The sequence below is a fragment of the Manis pentadactyla genome, chromosome 5 (genome assembly GCF_030020395.1).
Source record: "Manis pentadactyla isolate mManPen7 chromosome 5, mManPen7.hap1, whole genome shotgun sequence".
NCBI lineage: Eukaryota > Metazoa > Chordata > Mammalia > Pholidota > Manidae > Manis > Manis pentadactyla.
The window spans coordinates 111,942,553-111,957,619 of NC_080023.1; the positions used below are offsets into that span (position 1 = coordinate 111,942,553).

Here is a 15,067-nt window from a genome sequence, read left to right on the forward strand (position 1 = left end):
GATAACAAAAAGCAACAAAGCAGGAACTATAAAAGCAGTGAGCAGTTGTAAAACTAAAGGATGGCCTTAAGAACAAGGAACTATAGGCTGTTTAACAAGATTATCAAAAATCTGAAATTTATCTGCACTCAATATGGAAGTCTTTATTGCTCACTTGTGGCCTCTTGATAAGTTCAACCTTTATCTTCTGAAGATAAATTCCAATATTATCATTACAGTTATGACTTACTTGATATTTATAACACCCCAGGGTTGCCTTCCTGCCACATTATTTTTGCACTGTTGAAATACCTTTTTTTTACAATGGATATAAATGATATAAATGTAGTATGGAAGCATTTATATCAATAGCAAAGACATAGCTGGGCTATTTAGTCAAATAGGACTTGTCACTCAAGTGATTCTTATTACCCATTAAATATTTCCCAGTGATTCAGGGGTTTCCAATTGGTTGAGAAACATAGTGGGGGGGAAATGCCAATAGAAGAAGATAAAATGCTGCCTCAGATTTAAATTACTAATCTAGATAAACCCTGAAACTTGTTTAATATATTTTACCACCCAGACCAAACTTGTTCTCAGTGGTGATGTAAACAAATTTGTGCTTAAGTGATCACATGTACATTGTTGTTTCTTAAGGAAATAACAACTGATGTTTGGCCTAACCTCCTGTGAGCATTTCAGTCTTAACAGTGAATTTAGAGAAATATGTTTCTTTCATTACAATATTGCAAGTTGTGTTCAGGGAGGGCAGAAAATACAATTAGTAAAAAAGATTTGTATAGTCTGACTTAAACTACTGGGGAAAGATTTGGTGTGGGAAACAGTTCTCCCTTAAGAGAAGTCGTTTTTGTTCCTGCTAAGTCCCAAAGGCCCAGGTGCCTTCAGAGGTCCCTCCGTGGCCAAGGCCTGTGCACGTCCCACGGGAGTTCCTGCCTTGGGAGTCTGTAGCCTCCGGGTCTTTCCAGTCCCTGCCTCAGCCAGCTAGCTTGGCCTTGCTCACTCAGTGTTGTCACCCCTTGGTCCAGATTCATGTTTTCTATCCACTCTGGGTCTGCATGCTTTGCCCTTCCTCAATCCCTGGGCTGCCTTTGCCCAGTGTCACCTTGATGTGCTTCCTATAGTCAGGGGCCAGTCTTCTCTACTCTAATGCCCAGCCTTGCTCCTGAAATCCAATCCTGGACCCTCTGCTATCCCAGTAAAAAAGGTGAATGTGTACAACATCTTGAGTGCCTGCCTTTGTACCTCAGTCAATATCACAATGCTCAGCTTGGTAAACATTTACTACCTGAGAGAAAGAAAAAAAAAAAAGGGAAAGAAAAAGGGAAAGAAAAAGGAAAGGAGGGAGGGAGGGAATATTGGCTTTATGCACAATTGCTGTACTTGAGAATGTGGTCTGCAGTTGTAGGAAAAGCCAGCTAAATTTCTGTAGCAAGTCTTCTCTTAGTTTAATTTTCAGTGGCCAAACTGAATGAATTCCTTTGCTTTCTCTTCAGAGGGGGCACAATTTCACCTCTAAGAGGCTTCTATTCTCAAAGTGAAATAAATTGCAAATGAGAAACAAAATCAAGTCCAAAGGATTGGATATGTTTTCTGACCTCTGACAGTCAGCAGGGCCCTACGGCACCGAGGCTTGTTGTGCTGTATATGGTCTCCCCTTGTATGACGCTCAGAACCTCCTTCCACTGGAAAATTGAATGAAGAGGATCAGTCTGTTCTTTCCCAGGAAGAGAGGGTCCTTTATCCTGCCAGTGAAGGCTGTTTTCTTATTCGTTTGATGATTAAATATTTGGAATCCATCATTTGGGTCCTGCTGGAGAAGTGAGGACGCTGCCCCCATGGGGCCAGCTGCCTGTGTTTGGCCAGGGAAGATCTCCCGGGCTCCCGTCTTGCCCAGCACCTTTGATAACCTTGATCTTTGATAAAAAATCTGTTAGTTGTTTAAGATATGGAAATATTTCCTCATCTTCTTAGTGACTTGGATGACCATTAAATCACCTATATTGTGCTCAGAGTTAAAAGAGAAATTAGGATTCTCCTTCCATGGATCCTGAGCCCAAGTGCTGGGGCCGAGCTCTCTGTGCTGGAATTGCCTGCCTTCTGCGGCAGGTCTGGCGTTGCTCCACAGAGGTGGTAGCTAGGTTTTTCTCCTATGTGATGGTTCAGGTGGCCACTGATGGTTGCTGGAATTAGAGTACCCTGGACAAATTTTACAAAAAGGGAATAATATTTACAGTTTGGAGATCGTTGTCCACCCTCATCTCCATCTTCAGTTCCCTCTCCCACATGACAAAACTCTATGGCAAAGTGGTGGCTGGTTCAAGGACCTGTCTGTGCTCCGCAGATAGCTTGCTTAAGTACTGCAGGGAAAGGGAAAGGAGACTAAGATTAATGTTAGGTTAATTTCACATTAGTACCTGGCACAAAGTAGTCTCTGAATAAATATTAAAAGGATGAATTGCAATAATATATTATAAAATACTGAGTAAAAAAAGGATCTATGAAACATAATACTCAATGAGAGATAAGAGATAGCAATGGAGATAGAAATGAAAGAGAGAAGAGGGGAAATTCTTCTATACAGAGGAATACAGCTAATAAAGTAGAAAGGAAGACAGGATTTAAAAAATCACTATTTTGTAATCCCAATGTAATATTTGGTCCAGGTAAGGATCATCAATAAAGGCTAACGCCATTGGGTGAATTGTTGTTGGGAAAGAAGTTATTCACAGGTCTCAAAATGTCAACTACCAGATCATGTATTAATTGCCAAGGGGAAAGGATACCTTATCATAATAGAGAAATACAACAAAAAATATCTTAACCAGGCTGTTACTCAAAACACCACCAATAATGGGACAGAGGATGGTACATCCCTCCTGATGTGACTGCAGTCTGAAGTATACAACATCACCTATTAATATTTTGTCAAAAATATGTAAACAATCTAGTTATGAGGAAACAATCACACAAGTTTAAAATCTTAGACATGCTACAAAATAAATGACCTGGACTTCTCAAAAAACAGTTAATTTCATGAAGGATAAATAAGTCAGGATATGGTTCTAGATTAAAGAAGCCAAGAATATATAACCAAATCCAATGTGTGAATCTTGAATGGATCCTGAATTTAAAAAAATTATTACAGAGGACATTTTGGGGTCAATTAGGGAATTTAAATACAGAGTATAAGCGTAGTAATAGTAATGATTCTGAGGTTATGTAGGAGAATGTTCTTGTCTCAGAAATACATCTTGAAAAATCTAGGTATAAAGTTTCATGATGTCTGCAACTTATTTTCAAATGGCTCAGCAGTACAGATATATATAATATATATAGTACATACAATGTGTGTGTGTGTGGAGAGAGAGAAAATAATTGGAGCAAAATGTTAGCAATTGTTGAATCTAAGTAAAGAGTATATGCTTACTGGGCTATTCTTTCCACATTTTACTGTGCTATCCTTTCCACATTTTTGTGGGTTTGAAAATTTTCAAAATAAATTGCAGGGGAAAAAAGAACAAACTGACTTTCAACTTATGAATGAATCAGAAAGCCCAGGTAGTTCTTTTCCTGAAATAGGGGAGATAAATTAGAAAGTTAGGCAGATGAAATAGGCAGTAGGATCATAGAATATCATAAATTGAAGGGTTTTTAAAGTCTAATTTTAGATTGCTTCTGTGAAATGATGGCCAGGGTTTTGGTTAAAAAAATTAGGGAAACAACACATACTCGATCTCCCACTTGCAGAATCACAATTAATGCTATTATGCATACAAAAGTTCTTAGTAAAGAAATGTGTTTAATTTTGTTTAATGTCACAATTCCTAAACTTATTTGACCATGGAATCCTTTTTAAAAAATGTTACCCACTTTAATTTCCTCAGAAACAGTGTTCTGAAGAGTAGACCTAGAGAAAACCCCCTTCCAACTCAATATCTTTATTTTACAGGTGAAGAAAAAGAAGCCTGGATTAGTTGCTTTTCTCAAGGTCACAGAGGAAGAACTGAGCCAAGGACTCAGGTCTGAAGAAAGGTATTGCAAAGACAATTCTTGGTATTCACAGGGAAGGGGAAAACATTTCTGATGGTAAAGATCATGCAGATTGAAATATTTAATGCCATTTCAACCAACAAAAACCCATATTTCCTCCCATTTTTAGTTGTTCTACATATAGGATCTGTTTTGCAAACATGACACCTTTGTTTATAACCATGGAGACATATGTTGTTTGCTCCTAATATCGTACCGTGCTTGAGAAAATGAAATGCCTTCTATATGTGATGCTAATTTAAGTTTCATCCTTTTATATGGACTAAATATTACATGAAATTGTGATAGAATCATCCTGTCTTAAGTTACACTATTTAACAGTTATGATAGGCTAAGGGAGGAAGAACGCATGTTTTACTGCTTATGTTAAGGACATAGATCTGCTTTAAAACTATGTAATTTCTTTTCTAGTGCCCAAGCCGATTTGCTATGGGCTCAAGCAGATATTAAACGGGTTCTGTCTCTGATGGCTGCGGTTTGCATTCTGAGCATGAGTGCAGCCCTGGTGCAGGACAGGCAGTCTCCAGCAACAGATGTCAACCTCTCTTGTAAAGGCGCTGCTCTGTCTCACAACTGGCAAAGAGAACTGAAGGAGTTCCCTTCCCTTTATGGCTTTTATCTCTCTGGTTAATAGGGGATGCTGCCTAAAGGAGGCAATTCTTGTGCAATAAATCCAGACTGCAAATAAAGCAAGGCAAGAGGGAGGAAAATCACAATGCAAGAAGTTTCCTTTGTTTACTTAAGTTTAATTGGGATTCCACACTTGAATGAAGAACAGAAGAGGTTCTCTCCCAGGGTGACTGAGAAGGCGAAAAAAAAAAAAGGTAGGTTTGCTCTGTCTCTGTGCTTTTTAATGTGCAAATTAGAGCCTTTCTCAGCCCAAGAGAGTCTGTAGTTCTGAGTAGAGGTCCAGTGTCTCCGTGGGTGCTCAGTAAATATTAATTGAAGAGGGTGACGGTTTTGAGGAGTGGGCTTAATTACATTCTGTCAGGCACAAGCCCTCTAGCCATGCACAGAAAGGTCCCCTGTCTCTTGCCCTAAGCACCACCCGAGTGACCCCGCTGGTTGATGGGAAAGGTCTCAGTTCTCACATTTGTCTTCCACCTCATCTGCAGGCCTCCTTCCCAACGCACTCTGCCTTCTGCACTCAGAGGCTGATGAGAACAAACAGGGAAGAGTAGAAACAACAGCTGCCGCAGCCTCACTTCTTGTCGAGCTTCCTCTGACGAGCTGTCCGCAGAAACTTCCTTGGGCTGGCAGGAAAAGGCGGGGCTGAAAGGGTGGGCTGGAGAATTAGGTGAGGGCTGCAGCAAGGAGCAGGGTATGGTGGTGGTGTTATCATTCCCAGCAACTCACGCCCTTCCTGAGAGAGGATTACACAGCTTGCGGTGTCTCCTGTGGGGGAGTGCACACTGTACCTCGGACGTCAGGCTTGGGCATGTGAGTACTCTGGCCACTGGCGTGTGGGAGACCTTGACTATGTCTCATCTGAGCAAAAGCTTTAAGAGTCTGCAATGGACTGAATGGTTGTTTTTCCCCAGAATTCACGTACTGAAGCCCTACCCCGTCAGTGTGATGGTATTTGGAGGTACGGCCTTTGGGAGCTGATCAGGTCAGGAGGATGGGATTAGTGTCCTTTTCAGAAGAGATGCAAGAGAGACAGTCTCTTTCCGGCCATGTGAGGACACAGTGAGAAGGTGGCTGTCTGCAAGCCAGGAAGTGGACCCTCACCAGACACTGTATCTGCTGGTACCTTGATCTTGGACTTCCCAACCTCCAGACCTGGGAGAAATAAATGTTTGTAGTTTAAGTTACCACTGTATGATATTTTGATTATAGCCCCCTAACCTGGTAAACAGCCATTGTATGTTCCCATCAGCTCTCTTGCTATTTCCTCTTTGGACATTGCGAATGGCATGTCCAAAAGTGGACTGCTCTTTCAGCCTGGATCTGGAATGAAGAAGACACAAGTCAGTTTTGATGCACATGTTCTCTTCATTCCAAATCCCAGAAAAAGCCTTCATAGTCGTAGCCGAGATAATTGGGGTTGTTAGCCGGTGAGCTGACTAATTCGCACTGGGTGAGTGAAGGAGGAAAATGAAGTTTGTGGCTTGAGTGTTCTACCAGTACTGGTCTTTACCTTTGGACTGCCAATATGGGAGGAATAAAAGCTCCTGCAGGCCTGGTACCTGCTGTTCTGATACCGTGTCCAATAGTCTCCTTGAACTAAATGAAGCATAATATGCTGTATATGACATCCCAACTGTCAACAGATCAAGAAAGGGACTTGTCTATGAGGCTGTACCTCCAAGGCGAGAGAAAACTTAGCTTTCTCCAGAGACCCTCATGAAAGTCATTGTATCTTTCACTTCTCTGAGCAGCCATCAGGGTTAACCCTAGTGCCCGTTCCAACCCTGGAGGCATCAAAACCTCCCAAGGGGAGCACAGGGGCCCCTGGTAGGCCTGCTTACAACCACATGGGCGACTTCAACTCATTCACACTTTGTCTGAGTGTCCATGGTCCTTCTTCAAAGCATATGCCTGGTGTGAATCATAACTAAATACTGACTTAGACCAATGTCCTTCAGGGAACAACTGCCAAAACATAAAACATTCATGAGTTTGAGTTCAAGTATAGCTTTTTGTTGTTCCTGGAGCCCATTATTTGTTGATTTAAGTTAATGCTATGCCTTTATAAAGACAGTTATATGAAAACATTGAATCACACAGCCTCCTTCAGGAACTCTTTGCCTAGAAAATTCTCATACTCTTGTAAAATTTAAGCAGATTACATCATACCAAGAGACTTTGATAGCTATCATAAAATAAGGAGTCCAAACCAACAGATGATTATCACTGCCAACAGGAATGTAACTGTGAACTTTAAAAATATGCTAACATTTGTCCCTGTATAGAAATATTAGCCTTAAGTTCTTTCTATGACATATGTGTATGTTTTTATAATTTATTTTTATAATAGGGTAGGAAAAACCAGCTCCAAGAATATGGCTCTCCTTTTGATGTTTATCAGTGATAGCAGTAATGTCAGGGAGCATTAGTATACAGAAGAAGTACAGAGATGCTGCCTAAAGCATATCCTTGGGTTTTGTTTTAAAAGAATTTTATATATATCCCAACCCCTGGCCCAACTTTAATGATGTTTTAGATCAAATTCCTATATACTGGATGGTGATTGAGGTCTGGGGTCTTGTCCTACTCACCTTTGTAGGCTCAGGAACTTGCATAACGTAAATGATTTAGAGGGTCTTGAAAAGGATTTGGGTGAACAGATGGATGGAGATAAGTGGATGGGGGGGGTAGATTGAAGAATGAGTGGAAGAAGAGATACCTGGGATCACAGCCCCCTAAACTGCTATAAATAAATAAAGATAATATAAGGAAAAAAATATTGTTTCTTGGTTGATGTTAATATAATATATTTCTGAGAGAAGGCCATATTTGCTTTTAATACAGATACAATAAATACAAATTATTATAAATTAAGTTGTTATAACCATTATTATCATAGTAATAAATCAGAATGCTTATCCTAAGGTATCTTTTGCTTTCAAATGCTCCTCTTCTATTACTCCTGGAGGCCCATGGTGATAGAAAATTTTCTTCATGCCCTCAAAGGTTTTCCTTGAGAACCCTTCCACAGTGACCCCACAATAAGATAAGGCTTCATTAACCCTAGTGCCTACTACAACACTGGAGGCACCAGAACCTTTCAAGAAGAGCAAAGGGGATTCTGGTAGAGTAGCATGATAGCATGGATAACTGATGTGTTTGTGCTTTGTCTTAGGGAAGGCATATGGATTGTAGTTCCTCAGTTACTCTAATGTAGTAACAAAAGGTTTTATCATATTCCTATAATCCCTTTTATAGGGAGGAGCAGGTGAATTTAGATTGGATATATTGGTGTTCTTGGTAAAATTTCATGAGGTTTGTAATTGTTTTAATGAGAGGTTGGTTCCCATAGCCCCTAGACCTGTTAGGTTTTAATGATCAACTACTAGGTTCATCCTAGAAAATGAGAACCTTTCAAAGGAAAGAATTACTTTCTTCCTTTGAAAATCCTTTGTTGATCTTACACTCCTCTCTAGTTGTTGCCCTAGTTCTACAGCATTTGACCCCAGTTACCACTCCATTTTCTTGAGCTTGACTTCTCCCTTAGCTCCCATGACTCACTGCCTTCTTGTTCTCCACCTATTTCTCAAACCATTCCTTCTCAGAGTCCGCTGCTGGATCCTGACCATTACCCACTCTTCAATATTGACTTTCCTCACAGCTTGTCCTCAGGCTTCCTCAGTGCTCACTCTGTACCCTCTCCTTCAGTGTGCCCACCCACTCCCATGCTTTTAATTCTCACCTCCACACCAGGAACTCCCATCTCTGTATATCTAGTCTTGATCTCTCCTCAGCTCTAGACCTGTAGATTCAGGTGACTGACAGATATCTGTGTCAGGGTACACAGTCACCTTCAGCTCCTGCTCTGCTCCTTTATCTTGGTTGATGGACACTGCCTGCCCCCCATGCCAGGAATGTCACTCTCCCAGAGCTTATCAAAGAGTCAACCAACCCATTAAACATTTCAGTGCTTACCTTATGGCAGCCAGTATGCTAGGTGGTAGGTACAGAGATGAGAAAGATGTTTCCTACCACGAAGAACCTGCACTCAGAGGGAGAGGAAGCCAAGCAAACACAAAGGCGAAGTGAGGTGACATTAACAAGTAAGACATTATGAATATACAGAGGAGAAAAAGAGTGATACTCAATGAGGACTTCAAAAAGAGCAGCAAGCTGGACCTTAAGGATGAATAGAAATTAAAATTGGGATAGTGGGAAGGGTGGTATTCCAAAACTGGGAAAGTATGAGCAAATGCACATAGTGTAATTGCACAGCTTATTTCATTCATATATTCAACTAGTTAGAGCTCCAAAATTGTTCTATGCTTGGAGGAAAAGAATGTGCTAATAGCATTGTGTGTGTGTGTGTGTGTGTGTGTGTGTGTGTGTGTGTGTGTGTGTGTGTGTTGGCAAATTAGGAATGTGGTAGAGGAAGAAACTAGAAAAGTAAGTTGGGGCCAGCCCATGAAAGCAGATGTTTGTTTTATTTACTTGAATGAAATGTACTTTGTACTTCCTGTTGGAAGGGTAGATGGCTAAATTTCAGGGCTGGCATTCACTTCTGTAGTTACAAAATAATACAAGTTGACAGTAAGTTGAAAAAGTATTATGATGTGACTTCCTGCCATACACTGGAGAATTTCATAGCAGCAAAATAAGTATTTAGTGAACCAATGTGTTGTAGATCCTTTTCCAAACCTCACTGCTTCCCTGGTCAGCTCTGGACAATAATGCAAGTCAGGTTAAGAAGAAAAAGGAGGGAGAGGAAAAGCAGGGAGGAGTGGTGGGGGAGGAAGAGAAGAGGAGAAGGAGGGGAAGAGGAAAAAGAAGGAGAAAACCAACAACTATTGTTCACGTACGATTCTCTCATACTGAGACAGCCTCAAGAGAGGGGAGGCTGATGGATCAAACTGCTTTAACAAGCTTTACCACCTGCAAGCTTCACCAGAAATAAAATCTGGGCTCTCCAATCAGAGGTGGATTTTTTTTTTTTAACTCTGCCGGCCTTGAAGGGACATGGAACATGTTTTCCAGGGTAGGATGTACCTGAGACTGGCTGGCTGGAAAGTGCCTCGCTGTGGCATGCATCTCTTCTTCATTCCTCAGGTGAGGAAAGCAAGACAATTTTCTGTAAAGAGCGGTACCAACAACAGCTTATAAAGAGACAATATGGAAATCTGTAAACTTAAAAAACCCAGACCACGTGTATCTGTGAATCAGAGGCTATGTTTTACAAAGAGAGAGAATATATCGTGTCTGAAAGGATCAAGGTTCAAGAAAGGGAGCCGGCTAAGGTGCAAGGCGGTTGACCGTCATGATGGATGTGAAAACCAGGTGGTGAAGGTTCTGCGTTGGGTTAAGGTCATCTCACATCAAAAAAGGAAAATGAGTGAGAGGCTAGGCTTCCATGGGCTGCTGCCCAAAATAATGGAGGTAATGTTTACATGAAATGGCTGCTGGTAGGCAAAAAGGCATTTCCCTTTTTGTGATAAGTGGTTGGCTGACACTGGAAAGTACACCTTCTATTCATAGTGCTAGGGTTGGTGTATCTGAAGAAACTCTTAATGTGTTTGAATTTGAAAAGAAATTGCACTCACAGACTGCATATAGGAAAAAACTTGTACTTGAAACAGTTCATGCAGATTAGTAAGTAAGGCTTGAGAATCCAGAAAGACACAGTGACATTAGCCTGGTATATTTAAAGGGGATGAAATCCAAGGGAATCTGCCAGATTGAAGAGGAACTCCTCTGTGTTCTCTCCAAGCTGAACATTCCATTTTTACAAGGGCTCCTTTGTTGTCCTGTTTGTACACAGACTAATGAATGCTTGACCTTTTTCAGTGATGAAGGCACAGTCTGTACCTCAGGAGCATATTATTTCAAGAAGCACAAATGAAGAGAAAGTCCAAACCCCGCTGGGAGAGATGGACTAAATATTTTGATATTGGAACCACATGGGGAAAGGCAGGGACCAGGAACCAAATGGAGCTTGCCTTGATAAGGGAACCTGGACAGAGCATCAGTCTTCTCTGGTGTTTCTAGGGACTCCAGTTATATAAGCACTGGACACAGACTTCACCTGAGAGGGCTGTCAAAATCAGCTCAACATTTATCTTCATGTGCGGTAAAAATGGACAATAAGTGAAGAAAATATTTGTGGCCTGGCAAAAAATGTTGCATTTCTCAATTTGGGGCTTTTGTATAAAAATAACAAGTTTTCATCAAGCCTTTACTTTCTATCTAGAACAAAATGTCTTATATGAATTAACTTACTTAATCATCAGATTGACCCCATGACGCAGGCACTATTGTTTCCACTCCCACTTTTCTTTCTCATATAGACATAGAGGCACAGTGAGGGCAGGTAACCTCCAAAAGTCACAGGATGTTAGGGGGACTTTGAATGCAGTTAGTCTGATGTCTGATCCCTGCTGTCTTGTCTCCCAGTGACTTCAGCAATCACCAGACTGTTCTTTTTCCCTCCCTCCTCCAGTGCTGCTTATTTCCCACTCCCTGTTCTGAGTAGGAAGTACTGGTAATTAAGGGTGAACTCCAGAGCACTGGAGGTACCTGTGTAGTTGCCCTTAAAGTGCCCCCTGTATTTGTGTGTCTTTGAAATACCTAGTATAAGATAAATTTTAGCCGAAATAAGCAGGCGAAGAGAGGCAACAAAGGGCCAGGTAGTTTATTTGAGTGCAACTCCCGGGTGATGTTCCATGGTCTGGGTATTACAGGCCGGGGAAGTCACACCCGGTCAGGGAGGTGGGGGCTTATAAGGGGTTAGGAGGGGGAGGAGTGGGCAAGCTATCCTAGGGGGCGTGGAGAGGTATGATTGGCTAAAGGTGACATAATAGACAACTAGAAACTTTTTTTCCTTCCAAGAGGGAGGAGGCTGACAGCCGGGTCTTAGTTGGCACATCAGAAGGATGGAATTCAGGAAGAGCTATCCCCTTTCCATATAAGGCACAAACCTTGGGGTCTGGTCTGTTCTCCCCCTATGGTATCTCTCTGTTCTATTTGCATGTCCTTGTTTTTCCTTCCTCCAGCCTAACACTAAGTCCCTGGCAATCATTACGGTGGTGTGGGACATGCTTAGAATGTGGTGTTTCATTCTAACTTAGTGTTGTTTCTAACATGATAGTGTTAAGAATCATTTTGAGAGCCAAGATAGTAATTGATGATGATAGTGGCAGAAAGTCTATTTTAAAAACTAAAAATAACTTTTGATTAAAAAAGCCTTGACTTTGGAGGGTCAGGGACCAGTGATGAAATGGGGGATTCTAGTTACAGAGCTGAACCTCAGGAACCTAAATACAGTGACTTGCAGCAGTGAAAGCAAGAAGCCCTTGGTAACTGGAAACCACAGATCTCGCTGCTGGGCATGATGAACTCCTCCTGCCCTCAGTGCCACGTGAGGCAGAGATGATGGCCCCTCGACGGCCCCCCCGAGACTGTTGGCCAAGAGCGGTGGTGGGTGGGGCTGGTAACAGCCCTGTTCAGGGACAGCAGTACTTCCAGGGGTGGGGATGGGGTGTCTGCCGCACCCCTGGGTCAGGACCAGCCCGGCCTCCTTTCTCTTCCCCCATCCCAGGAATCTGGATGCTCAGGCTTTGGTTCTGTTTCCTCCATTCTCCCTGCACCCAACTCCAGGTTAGAAGCAATCAGATAAACTCACTCATTCTGGAAAGTTTAATGTATGACTCTTCCAAGGGGAGCCTGGTTTTAACAGGAACATTAAGCCTCGGAACAAAGGGGCACCAAGGTCCCAAATTTAACTCACTAATGCTCAGGAGTATGAGAAGCTGAAAGGCAGCTTTTTGTTTTCCATAAATGATTTTCCTTCTCCAGCCTTCTCCACACTGGATGATAATAGGGGAAAAAATGTTAAAATTTCCATTTAAAGCCATCTCAGTCTATCTCAATTTCAGATAGTCTTATTTTGAGCAATTATTTAATCACTTACAATTTAACCCCTGTGTCAGTTTTCTGTTACTACCATAAAAAACAACACAAATTTAATGGCCTAACACAGCATGAATTTATTATCTTACAATTCTAAAGTTCCAAAGTCCAGAGTGGGTCTCCGTAGGCTAAAATCAAGGTATCAGCAGGACTGTGTTCCTTCCTGGAGGCTCTAGGGAGGACTCTCTTCACTTGGCTTTCCATCTTCCAGAAGTACCTTGGAGTATGGCCCTTTTCTTCCATCTTTAAAGCCAGCAATAATGGGTTCAGTTCTTCTCACATCTCTCCCCTCTGATCTGACTCTTCTGTCTCTTTCTTTGACATTAAGGTTGCTCAGGATCACAGTGAGCCTGCAAAGACAATCCAGGTAATCCTGGATTTAAGGTCAGTTGATCAGCAACCTTAATTACATCTGCAATCCTAATACTCCCTTGCTATGTAAATAGATTTTCACAGGTTCCAGGGATTAGAATTTGGACATCTTTGTCTGTGTGATGGGGAGGAGGCATTGCTCTACCTGACACACTACTCTTTCCAACTTGTTTTCTCTCGCTTATTTACTGTTCCTTCCTAAAATGGCACATGAATCCCTGGAGATGGGGAGAGAGGGACTCAGACCCAAAGGTTATTTCCCTCTGGATTCTTGCTGGTTTCCACCACAAAGTGCTGGACTAGGCTCATTTCTGTCTGGGCTGGATCCCACTAATTAAATCTGTGATTTGTGAATTTATCTCATGATAGATTACAAACCACCTCAAAAGTTAGTGGCTTGAACCAACAATATTTTAACCATAAAACAACAATTATTTCTCCTGATTCTGGGGATTGACTGGGTGCAGCTGGGCAATTTTTCTGATCTTTTGGTTTATCTGAGGTACTCATGTGGCTGTATTCAGCTGAGAGCTTGGCCGGGATTGGAACATCTAAGATGACCTTTATCCTCCACAGTCTTTTTCCTCACGTCCTCTTATTATTCAGGAGTGTGGCCTGAGTTTCTTTACAGCAAGGCAACTGGCTTTTAGGAGAACAAAAGCAAAAGCTGCTGGACTGGGGCCTCCTACTGGCACAGTGTCCCTTCAGCCACAATCAGTTGGTCAAGACAAAGTGCGGCATCAGCCAGATTCAAAGGGAAGGAAAACAGACTCCTTGTCTTCGTTAATACAGGTATGAGAGGGAATGATAGCAGCTATATTTTCAGGAAAATTGCCACATTATCTGTTCTCTTAGCTTGACCAGGGCCTGAGGCACTGGCTCTGTGACTCCTGAGTCCGGCTCTAAATCTCAGTCAGGGAACACTGTCATCATTGTATGGCTGTACATTTATGACCCACCTGGGTGGTATGCCCTGCAGCCTTTGTCCCAGGGTCACTGAGCTTCTACATGGTCATCTTCTGGCAAATGCTCCAGTTGGCCCCACTGTCTACAGTTTGCAGCTCCAGGGCTAGTGAGAGCTCCTGGGTGTTTTGGTGCTACAGGCTAACGAAGGAAGTTTGGCAATGCTAACTTAGGCCTCCGCAGTGAGCTGTGTTGTGCCACCATTTTTACTCCTCTGAGGCTTCTTGGCCACAGTGGAACACCTTGCATTGTAGGGTGCTTTAGCAGTTAGAATTGGAGGTACAGCTTGCCTGCTGGTGAGTTATACAAGAGATGCATTTCCCAGTCCGAGGAGTGGGGTACCAATTCTCTCTGCTTTTTGATTTCTCCTGAAACCTGTCTTATTGCTCCTTCCTCTAAGATTTTGTTCCAGAAGACCGAATCGGAGCATACCTGGCTACCTGCTTGGTTCTCATTGTTTCCAGGACAAAAAGACTTTCCTCTTTCCCCTTGCTGCTCATTAGTAGCTTCAGAACATCTTTATAAAACTTAAGAACTCCTTTATAAAGGGTAGCATTTGTCTGGTCCACTATTTAAGCTGCTGGGGATGATAAGGAGAGAGATTACAAATAAAATGGATGAATATTTTTAAAAATACCATTACCCCTCTAAGAAATTCATCTCTAATTAAAAGATTTAAAGCATGAGTTATTCAGGTTGGTGGACAAAGGCTCTGCCCTGGAATATCCCTGCACTGTAACTACAGCAGCCATTTCTCTTTGGAAGGTGTCCACTGCCAGTTAAGAGCATCTAGGAAGTGCAAAGCACCCTTTCCTGTGCCACAATCACTTTCCTCCCACACGCAGACAAAAACATGCCCATACACACACTCTGAGAGTTTGCATCGCCTGGGTCTTCCAGAGACCAGTCATCCATCCTGCTCAGTCCATAGATCTCCCTGCCCTTCAGACAGAGTCCCAGCTGCTGTTAGTGCTGCCCAATAAGCTGACACCAAACACAGGTTGTCAGGAGCTGAAAGTGGAGATGCATCCTATCCATGTTGCACAGGCAGCGTACTTCCAAAAGAGTCCGCATGCTCTGCCTTTGC

The 15,067-nt window shown here is 42.2% G+C and overlaps 2 long non-coding RNA genes across 7 annotated transcripts in view; one reads left to right on the forward strand and one right to left on the reverse strand.

The window, feature by feature from the left end:
• The window catches only part of LOC118921549 (uncharacterized), a 65,426-nt gene extending 59,559 nt beyond the window's left edge, over nt 1-5,867 (forward strand). For all 6 annotated transcript variants that reach the window (XR_008997862.1, XR_008997860.1, XR_008997863.1 and 3 more), the window contains 2 exons: nt 3,953-4,035; nt 4,688-5,867. This is a non-coding gene — a long non-coding RNA (uncharacterized LOC118921549). The remainder of the gene's footprint in view (nt 1-3,952; nt 4,036-4,687) is intronic.
• Nucleotides 5,731-15,067, reverse strand: part of LOC118921548 (uncharacterized) — a 32,054-nt gene continuing 22,717 nt past the window's right edge. Inside the window, exons 7-9 of the long non-coding RNA XR_005028379.2 lie at nt 12,735-12,995; nt 8,426-9,784; nt 5,731-5,835 (exon numbers count right to left, since the gene is read on the reverse strand). This is a non-coding gene — a long non-coding RNA (uncharacterized LOC118921548). The remainder of the gene's footprint in view (nt 5,836-8,425; nt 9,785-12,734; nt 12,996-15,067) is intronic.